This window comes from Chrysochloris asiatica, unplaced genomic scaffold (genome assembly GCF_000296735.1).
Source record: "Chrysochloris asiatica unplaced genomic scaffold, ChrAsi1.0 scaffold00282, whole genome shotgun sequence".
Taxonomy (NCBI): domain Eukaryota; kingdom Metazoa; phylum Chordata; class Mammalia; order Afrosoricida; family Chrysochloridae; genus Chrysochloris; species Chrysochloris asiatica.
Genome location: NW_006408800.1, coordinates 1,832,073 through 1,841,651, shown reverse-complemented (window position 1 = coordinate 1,841,651; position 9,579 = coordinate 1,832,073).

Genomic DNA, 9,579 nt, shown 5'->3' with positions numbered 1-9,579 from the left:
AATGTTTAACAATTGAAGAATCAGTAAACTATTATATAATTCACAATAAAACATTAAAAAAGTAGATGTAGAATAAAGACATAAGCAAACATTTAAAGCCTCTAAAACTTACCTATCATTTTCTACCTGAATAAAGAATCAATCCAATAAAAAAGCAAACATGGTACCCATCAAAAGAGAGAATTTCTGAAAACAGAGGCACAGACCCAGAGAGAATCAAGTAAGTATGCCTGACCTTTATCCTTGGGCAAATGTTGCCTAGTTGACCGCAAATGGTTGGTTATTCTAAAGAGTGTGCATCCACCTACTGTTTCTGTTCCCCTGATAGACTTGGTTGAAAATTGAGCCTCAAGGGTAAATTCAACTTGAGGTCTGAAGGGTGATTAAGGGCCATAGTCTTGGTTTTTCAACAGTCTTTACACAACCAGCAACTCTGGTACTCTTTTAAGATCTGGAGTTTTGTTACACATTTTTCTCCCACTCTAACAGGACCTCCTGATCTTTTTCAGAACAGTCAGCACTGGTAGTTGGACACCAGCAAGCTCTTCCACTCTCAGGGTCATGGAAGCTGATGCTCACACAATCTGTTAATCCACTGAAGTAATTGTTTCCTTCTGTCTTCAAGTTTCTCACTCTTTGCTCTGGACAGGAAGAGACCAATAGTTGCAGCTTCGATGGACACTCACAAACTTTTAAGCCCTCAGTCAATACTCACTAATGAAAGCTGTCACCAGTGTCCCCTAGCAGAGTATCCTGAGCCACTAGGCCCCAATACTCATTCCCTCAAGGTGTTCAGTTATGGTTAAGAAGTTTTTAAAACCATAATTCAAAATGTATCAAGTCTTCATCTTTTATTGTGAACTGGGTAAAAGTTTACCGAGCAGATCATCAGTTTTACATACAGCAAATTGTTGTTGTTGTCAGGTCCCATCAAATAGGTACCGACACATAGTGAGTCCACAAAAGAACAAAACACATATGAGCTAGGTCCTGTGCCAACCTCCCATTCGTTGCTACATTTGAGCTGACTGCTCTTGCCACTGTGCCAATACATCTAGTTGGAGTCTTCCCTTTTTCTATGACCCTCAATGTTACCAAATATGGCATCCTTCTCCAGGGACTGATAATCTGTCCGAAGTATGAGAGACAAAGTCTGGCCATCCTGGCTTCCAAGGAGCATTCTAGCTGTACTTCTTGTAACACAGATAGGTTTGTACCTTTAATATTCTCCTTCAACACCATAACTAAAATGCATCAATTATTCTACAGTCTTCCTATTCACTGTCCAACTTTCCCATGCACATGTGGCTTGGGTCAGGCCCACCTTATTCCTCAAACTGACATACTTGCTCTTGAATACTTCAAAATGGTTCTGTGCAGTAGATTTGCCTAATGCAACATATCGTTTGCTTTCTTAAATGCTGCTTCCATGAGTGTTGATGGTTGGTTCAAGCACAATGAAGTCTTTAACAACTTCAATCTTTTCTCTATTTATCATGATGTTATTTATTGGTCCAGTGGTGAGGATTTCTGCTTTCTTTACATTGAGATGCAACCCATACCAAAGGCTGTAGTCTGTGATCTTCATCAATAAGTCTTTTAAGTCCTCTTCATTTTCAGCAAGAAAGGTTGTGTTATCTGATTATCGCAGGTTGTTAATGAGTCTTCCTCTAATCCTGATGCCACAGTTTTCTTCATATAATCCACTTTCTTGGATTATTTGCTCATCATACAGACTGAATAAGTATGAAGGAAGAATACAGCTTCGGTGCACAACTTTCCTAATTTAGACCATTTGGTGTTTCCTTGCTCTGCTCCAACAACTACCTCTTGGTCTATGTACAGGTTTCTCAGGAACACAATTAAGTGTTCCAAAATACTCATTCTCCACAGTGGTGTCCATAGCTTATCATGATCCACAAAATCAAAAGTATAGTCAATAAAACCAAGGTAAACACCTTCCTGGTATTCTCTGCTTTCAGCCAGTAGTATCCATCTAATGTCAGCAATGATATCCCTCATTCCATGTCCTCTTCTGAATCTGACTTGAACCTCTGAAAGTTCTCTGCCAATATTTGGCTGCATCTGTTTTTGAATTGTCTTCAGTAAAATTTTGCTTGCATGTGATATTAATGATATTGTCCAATGATTTCTACATTCTATTGAGTAAATTCTTTTTAGAATGGACACAAATATGGATCTCTTCCAGTTAGTTGACCAGGAAGTTGTCTTCCAAATTTCTTGGCATAGGTAAGTAAGTTCCTCCACTGCTGCATCAGTTTGCTGAAAGATTTCAATTTATATTTCATCAGTTCCCGGTGCCTTGTTCTTTGCTAATGCCTTCAATACACCTTGAACTTCCTCCTTCAGGATCATTGGCTCTTGATCATATGCTACCTCTTGAAATAGGTGAAAATCAACCATTTCTTTCTGGTGCAGTGACTCTGTGTATACATTCCATCTTCTTTTGATGTTTTCTACATCAATATTTTACCCATTATTGTTGCTGCTGTTGTTCAGTGCCATCGAGTTGGTTCCAACCCATCGTGACCCTGTATAGGGTTTCCGAGGAGCAGCTGGTGAGCTTGAACCACCGACCTTTCAGTTCAAACAGCTTTGCAGTCTGGTTATGATGAAATGTGCAAAGACCTAGATTAGAAAACTAAAGGGAAGAACACACTCAGTATTTCTTAAGCTGAAGGAACTAAAGGAATAATTCAAGCCTCAACTTGCAATATTGAAGTATTCTAGGGTTAAAATAGAATACTTCAATATTGCAAGTATTCTATGGTTAAAACAGAATTAAAATAGGTTTTCTAATCTAGATCTTTGCACATTTCATTTTAATATCTGACTCTGCTTTCTTCAACAGCGGTTTGAAATAGTCTTTTCAGCTCTTTTACCATCTCATTTCTTCCATTTGATTTAGAATCTCTGAGCTGGAAAGCAAGTTTCAGAGTCACTTTTGAAATCCATTTTGGTCTTTTCCTACTTTCTTGTCTTCTTAATTACCTTTTGCTTTCTTCCTGTATGATGTTCTTGATGTAATCCCACAACTCTTCTGGTCTTCGGTCTTTGGTGTGTAAACGCATCAAATCTGCTCTTCAGTTGATCTCTAAATTCATGTGGGATATGTTCAAGGTCATATTTTTACTCTTGTGGACTTATTTTCATTTTCTTGAGCTTCAGCATGAACTTGGATATGAGCAGTTTATGGTCTGTTCCACAGTCTGCTCCTTGCCTTGTTTTGCTTGATGATATGACACTTTTCTACTGTCTTTTCCCAAAAATATAGTCAATTTAATTTCTGTGTATTCTATTTGGTGAGGTCTGTGTGTATAGCCATCTTTTACGTTGTTTTAAACAGGTATTTGCAATGAAGAAGTCATTGGTCTTGCAAAGTTCTATCATGGGATCGCCAGCATCATTTCTATCACCAAGGCCATATTTTCTAACTACTAATCCTTCAATTGTGTTTCCAGCCTTTGCATTCCAATCACCAGTAATTATCAACATATCTTGATTGCATGTTTAATCAATTTCAGACCAAAGAAGCTGGTAGAATTCTTGAATTTCTTGGTTCAGTGGTGAGGACCACTTGCTTTAGTGATTGGTGCATAAGTTTAAATAATTGTGGTATTAATTGGCTTTCCTTGTAATTGGCTTTCCTTATAATAATCCTATCACAGACAGTGTTGTACTTCAAGAAAGAGCTTGATACATTCTTTCTGATCAAGAATGTGTCGCCATTTCTATTTAATTTGTTATTACTGGCATAGTAAACCATGGGATTATCAGATTCAGAACGGCCAATACCAGTCCATTTTAGGTCACTAATACCTAGGATATCATTGTTTATGCATTCCATTTCATTTTTGACCATTTTCTATTGTCCTAGAGTCATATTTCATACATCCATTTTCTGATTATTAATGAATGTTTACAGCTGTTTCTCTTCCTTTTGAGTTGTGCCCCATCAGCAAATGACGGTACCAAAGACTTTACTCCATTTGCATCGTCACAGTCAACTCTGCTTTGAGGAGGCAGCTCTTTCGCAGTTGTATTTTGAGCGCCTTCCAACCTGAGGGTCCCCTTTTCTGGTACTATATCTGACAATATTCTAGCGCTCTTTATCATGTTTAAATATTCAATAATCTGGTACTGACAGTGTTTCACTGCTTTTCTTTTTAAAGATTATATTGTGAATTGAGTGAAGGTTTACAGGGCAGATGATCAGTTTTATAGTCAACAAATCATTGCAATGATTACAGCCCCCTCCATGCACCATCAGCTAACAGTATTTACAGCTCTATTACTTATTTATTTATTTTGGAAGTACATATACCTCATTGAAAATATATATTCATTTAAATGTCCAAAGGGCACAGCTTTCAATCCAGTCTCTTGCCCACAACCACAGTGCCTTTCTCAGTCTAAGGTCCTGAAGTCCTCTGCTGCTCTGTCTCCCTATGCCATCACCTCTGCCACTACCGCCACTTTTCTGGTTAGGATCCCTCCCTCCTCTCCCCTCCTGATGGTCCTATGGTCCTCTGTTCCTGAAATGACAGATTAATTGCTCCCCCTTTTTGTTACACGTCTACATTTGCTGTTGTGGCCATCACCGTTAATCCTGATATCAATTACTGACAACTGAATCATAAAATCCTATCCCCATCATCATCAGACCTATCTAAACAAGAGGAAAACTATTCAGTGGGGATTTTATCTTACCCCCCTCGTTCTGACACTAAGCACCTTCATGAAAGCTTGTAAGTCAGCCACTTCGTGCCTTTATAGTCCCCCAATTTTGATAGCCAAAGTCTAAGTTGCCCATCCCTATTAACCTAGAGCAGTGAGGAGGCAAGCTTGACCATTGATATGAAGAATCCTTCCCCTTCCATTGAAATTTTGAGCAATTTCATCCATAAGTAAAGATCCAGTTCATCAAGCTATAGCAATTTATGTTTTTTTCCCTATATCAAACTTTTGCTATCTTTTTCTGATCGAGTTCTGGTCAGCAAGCCACCCAAACTAGATCAAATGGGTAATATCTGCAAGTTTGAGAATTCTCGCACACCTCCCCCAACTTCAGACTAGCTGGCTGCTTCACTCTTTCCACTGCTTTTCATAAGGTTTTCAGTGATTAAATATTCAGAAGTAGTCTGTCTCGCCTTCATCCTATTCTTTGTCTGGAAGCTCAGCTGAAATCTGTTCACTGTGGGTGCCTCTGCTGGTACTTAAAATACCTATGACATACCTTCCAGAATCACAGCAACATGCAAACCACCACAGTATGACAAACTGACAGAGGAGTGGTGGTTTTGCTTCTTTATAATGATTGTCAACCCCTCCATGTAACAACATTCACTTCAACCATTCACTTCTATTCACTTCAACCATTGCATTCCTCCCTGTGTCTTCTACTACCTTCAACTTTCCTCTGCTAACCTTCCTCTTGTATACTGCCTCCCTGGTGTGGTTCTGTGGGTTAACGCGCTGGATTGCAAAGTCGCTTTGAATCACCAAGGTCGGTGGTTCAAGCTCACCAGCTGCTTCTCAGAAACCCTATACAGAGTCGCTGTGGGTCAGAACTGCTATGGATCGGAACCAACTCAACAGCACTTAACAATAATAATATGCATCTACCCTCTAGCCCATAAATAATTTTCCCTCCCCCTCCTGCCATAACCATCACTATTATCTCTTTTATCAAGAAAACCTTTTCTTAACTTCCTACATTGGTCTCAAACATTTGTCCTTTGTGATTGACTAATTTCACTTAGCATAATGTTCTTCATGTTCACCCATGTTGTGAGGTGTTTTGCTGATTCATCATTATGCTTCAACATTGCACAGTATTCCACTGTGTGCATTCACCCAAGTTTGTTCAACTATTCTTCTGTTGAGGGGCATTTAAGTTGTCTCTAAATTTTTTATGTGTGTTTTGTAGATAGTATATCAAAGGGTCCTGTTTTCTTTCCCATTCTGCTCTGTCTCTTGATTAATGCATTTAATCAATGAACATTCAGTGCAATTATAGAGACGCTGCAGGATAATGTACTGGACCACAGTTTGGTGGTTCAAACTCACCAGCTCTCTATGACGGCATTTAACAACAACAACAACAATGAACTGAATGCTGTCATTTTGCTGTGGGTTTTTTATGTGGTGCTGCTGGTTTCTTTGTTCCACATAATTTTTTGTGCTGAGCTCATTTTGTTTGTGGGTTTTCTTTACATTTTCTCCATTTCTGTTCTGTTTACTAAATATTTCTGATTTTCCTTTGATGTGCAGGTATATTAATTTTCTTTGAGGTTATCTTGTTACTATTTTTTCTCCTATTTAAAACAATCTGTATTTTATCTTGTAATCTACTTGATTTCCTACCCATTTGGAAGTTCTGTGTCTACACTATTCCCTTTTTTTGCTTTGTAGTTGACGTCATTATAAATTGATATAGTAGGTTTCCTATTTTCAGTCTTACAGATTTGTTTTACTTTAAATACTTCTATAACAACAACAACATATTTGGATTGCATTCTGGGTATGTTCAGGTTGTTGTCTGCTACTGATGGTTCACAGTCCAAAGAATATTCTTTAATATTTTTAGTAAAGTTGGTCTGGTCATTAAAAATTTCTTTAATTTCAATTTATTAGGAAATGTCATAACTTGGCTGTCATATTTGAAGGACAGCTTTGCTGGGTTGGCAAATTTTTATTATTGTATATGTCATCCCATTGCCCTTTTACCTGCACGGTTTCTGCTGAGAAATCAGAACTTGGTTTTCCTTTGTTGGTAACTTCATTTTTCCTGAGCTGTTCTCAGGATTCTTTGTCTTTGATTTTGGAAGATTTTATTATGATATGTCTGGGTTATATCCTGTGTTTGGGGTTCATTCAGCTTCTTGTATGCTTCTCTTCTTAACTTTCATGTTAGGACATTTTTCTCCCAACAACACTTTTTGAATGTTTTCTCTGTACTTTTTATTGTCTCTTCCTGTTTTGGAATTCCAATCATTTGTAAAGTGTTCTTCTTCATGGTGTCCCATATAAGTCTTACCAGATTTTTCAGATTTTTTCTAATTGTTGCAATAGCATTCCAGCATTGAGAGATTTATCTTAAAGCACACTAATTTTGGCTTCTATTGATTTGAAACTACTCCTTTTCCCTTACAATGTGCTGTCCATTTCTGAAATCTTAATATTAACTTTCAGTATTTCTAATAGCAGGTTTTGTATTTGCATTTATTTTGTCTGTTTGTTCTTGTAGTGTTTTCCTAAGTTCTGTTAAAAGTTTTTTCTGTGTTCTCCTTGCTTGTCTCAATCTTTCTGCCAATCCTTATAAGGTACCTAAGTAACACTTTTTTCTAGTTTGTTCCATTCTCTTTTCTTCCTAAGTAACATCTTCTAGCTCTGCATCTTGGTCATTTAAGTCAATGTCTCATTTCTTCATATGAGCTGAAATTTTCTGTTGTATCTGGGGAATCGTGGGGTTGCTGCATTTGTATTTAATGAATTGTTGTATGCTGATGTGTTTTAGGCTCTCACCAACGTGTCCTGTGTGCGCATAGTTGCAGAACGGAAGTGTGTATACAGTTCTCATTCACTGTTCCTGTACTGTTAGAGTTGGCTTGGCTAGTGCTGGCTGCTGTCTATTATTGATCAGGTGGTAAAGGAGATGGTATTAGCTCTTGCCCATAGGGTGGAGACGTAGTGGGTATGGTTGTGGCTGGGCTGTATGGGTATGGCTGCTGTCTCCTGTCTGTTGAAAAAAAGAGAAAATCTGTCCCCCTTCTCCCCACAAAAAAAAAAAAAAAGAGAATAGACAAATGGGTAACCAACAATGAAAATAATAAATAGAGAAAAGAAATGAAACAGGCAGTAACCAGAAACAAAGAATATAATGGCTATAAAGACAAAGGCAGGGGATGAAGCTACACAAGAGAAAAATAAGAGAGAGAATAAATGGAAGAAAATTTAAAAACATTTTTGTTGTTGTTAAGCACCATTAAGTCAGTTCCAACCCATAGCAACCTTGTATAGGGTTTGTGAAGAGTAGCTGCTAAGCTTTAACTGTCAACCTAGTTCTTCAAAGCAATTTTGCAGTCTGGTGCATTAACCCACAACGCCACACCAGAATTCCGTTTGAAAACACTTAAGCATAAATAAAAAGACAACAGAGGGACAGGAATATGGAGCCACAGAAGAGAAAAATAAGAGAGGAAATAAAAGAAAGAAGTTTTTTTAAAAGATGAAAACAGAGAGTAGAAAGTAGTAAAGAAAGATCAAAAGTGGGGAAAGGAAAAAAGAAGGGAAAAGGAGAAACAGAAGAAAAGGAAAAACAAGAGCAGATATATAAAGGATAAAATTCAAGGGAATGGAAAGCAAAGGAAGTGAAAGAATAAACACAATGAAACAACAAAAGGAAAAAACCAAAACTAAAACACTGCAGCTTTTGGACCCAGAGAGAAGAAAATTTTGGTGGCCCAGGCAAACCAAGGAGCCTAGGAGGTGGCTGTGGGATGGGCATGACAGCAGAGTTCCTGACCATAGATGGAGTTCCTATTAGCTTTGGTGCTATCTGTGTTCAGGACACTTCATCTAGAAATAGTTCATGGAGGCCCTTGATGGAGCTGGTTTCAGTGTTAGGACCACGGGGAAACTGGAAGCCTGGTAATTGGCTCTGGGAGTTCTGCAGGTCTAGAGCTGATCTCCCCTGAATCTAAGCACCAAAGCAGCACAGCCAGCCGTGACCTCACACTGTGGCTCTGAAATCCCTGAGAGCAGGGTCTGTGCTTGGGGTGCATGAGTGTGGGAGCTGGACACACTTCTGGCCACCAGAGGAGTGTGGAGAAAAAGAGGGAACCACACCTTTTCAGTCCCCATGTGAATCTCTGTCCAGCGTCTTTCTGTAGACAGAATTACTCACAAGATAGTCATGCTGCATCTGGCCGACCATTCACAAGTCAGTCTCCATCTCTCACCATCCCTGCTCAATTTCTCTTCAGAGCAAGCACTCAATTCACTTCTCGAACTTTTACTTTAAGTTCAGGGTTCCAGAATTTTCATCTGTGTCTATTTCATTAGGTCTGTCGTACCTTTATTGTAAAGGGTTCATGCAGTGTGTCTGGCTAGTCAGCCATCTTGCCATTAGTATCTTATTCTATTTTCCTTGTAAGCTTTCACATGCATGTGAGGTGACTGATAAAAACCATGGCTTGGACCAGGCACACACTAGTCCTCAAAGCGACATCTTTGATTTTTTTATCACATAAAAGAGATTTATCTAATGTAATAAGTCATGGGCACTGATTGAGGATGCCAGTAAAATGAAATTCTTGACAATATTTTCTCCAAAATATGTTGCTTAATGGTTTGGTCTAGTTGTGAGGATTTTTGTTCTATGTTGAAGTATAATATCTATACTGAAGGCTGTAATATTTGATCTTCATTAGTAATGAGTCAAAAATATGATATATGCAAAAGTGGACAGATGAGTGAGTAGATGGACATGCAGTTGAAAACAAGTATAAAGCCAAACCACAATCAAATCCCAAAGTAAACCAGGTGAATCTAAGT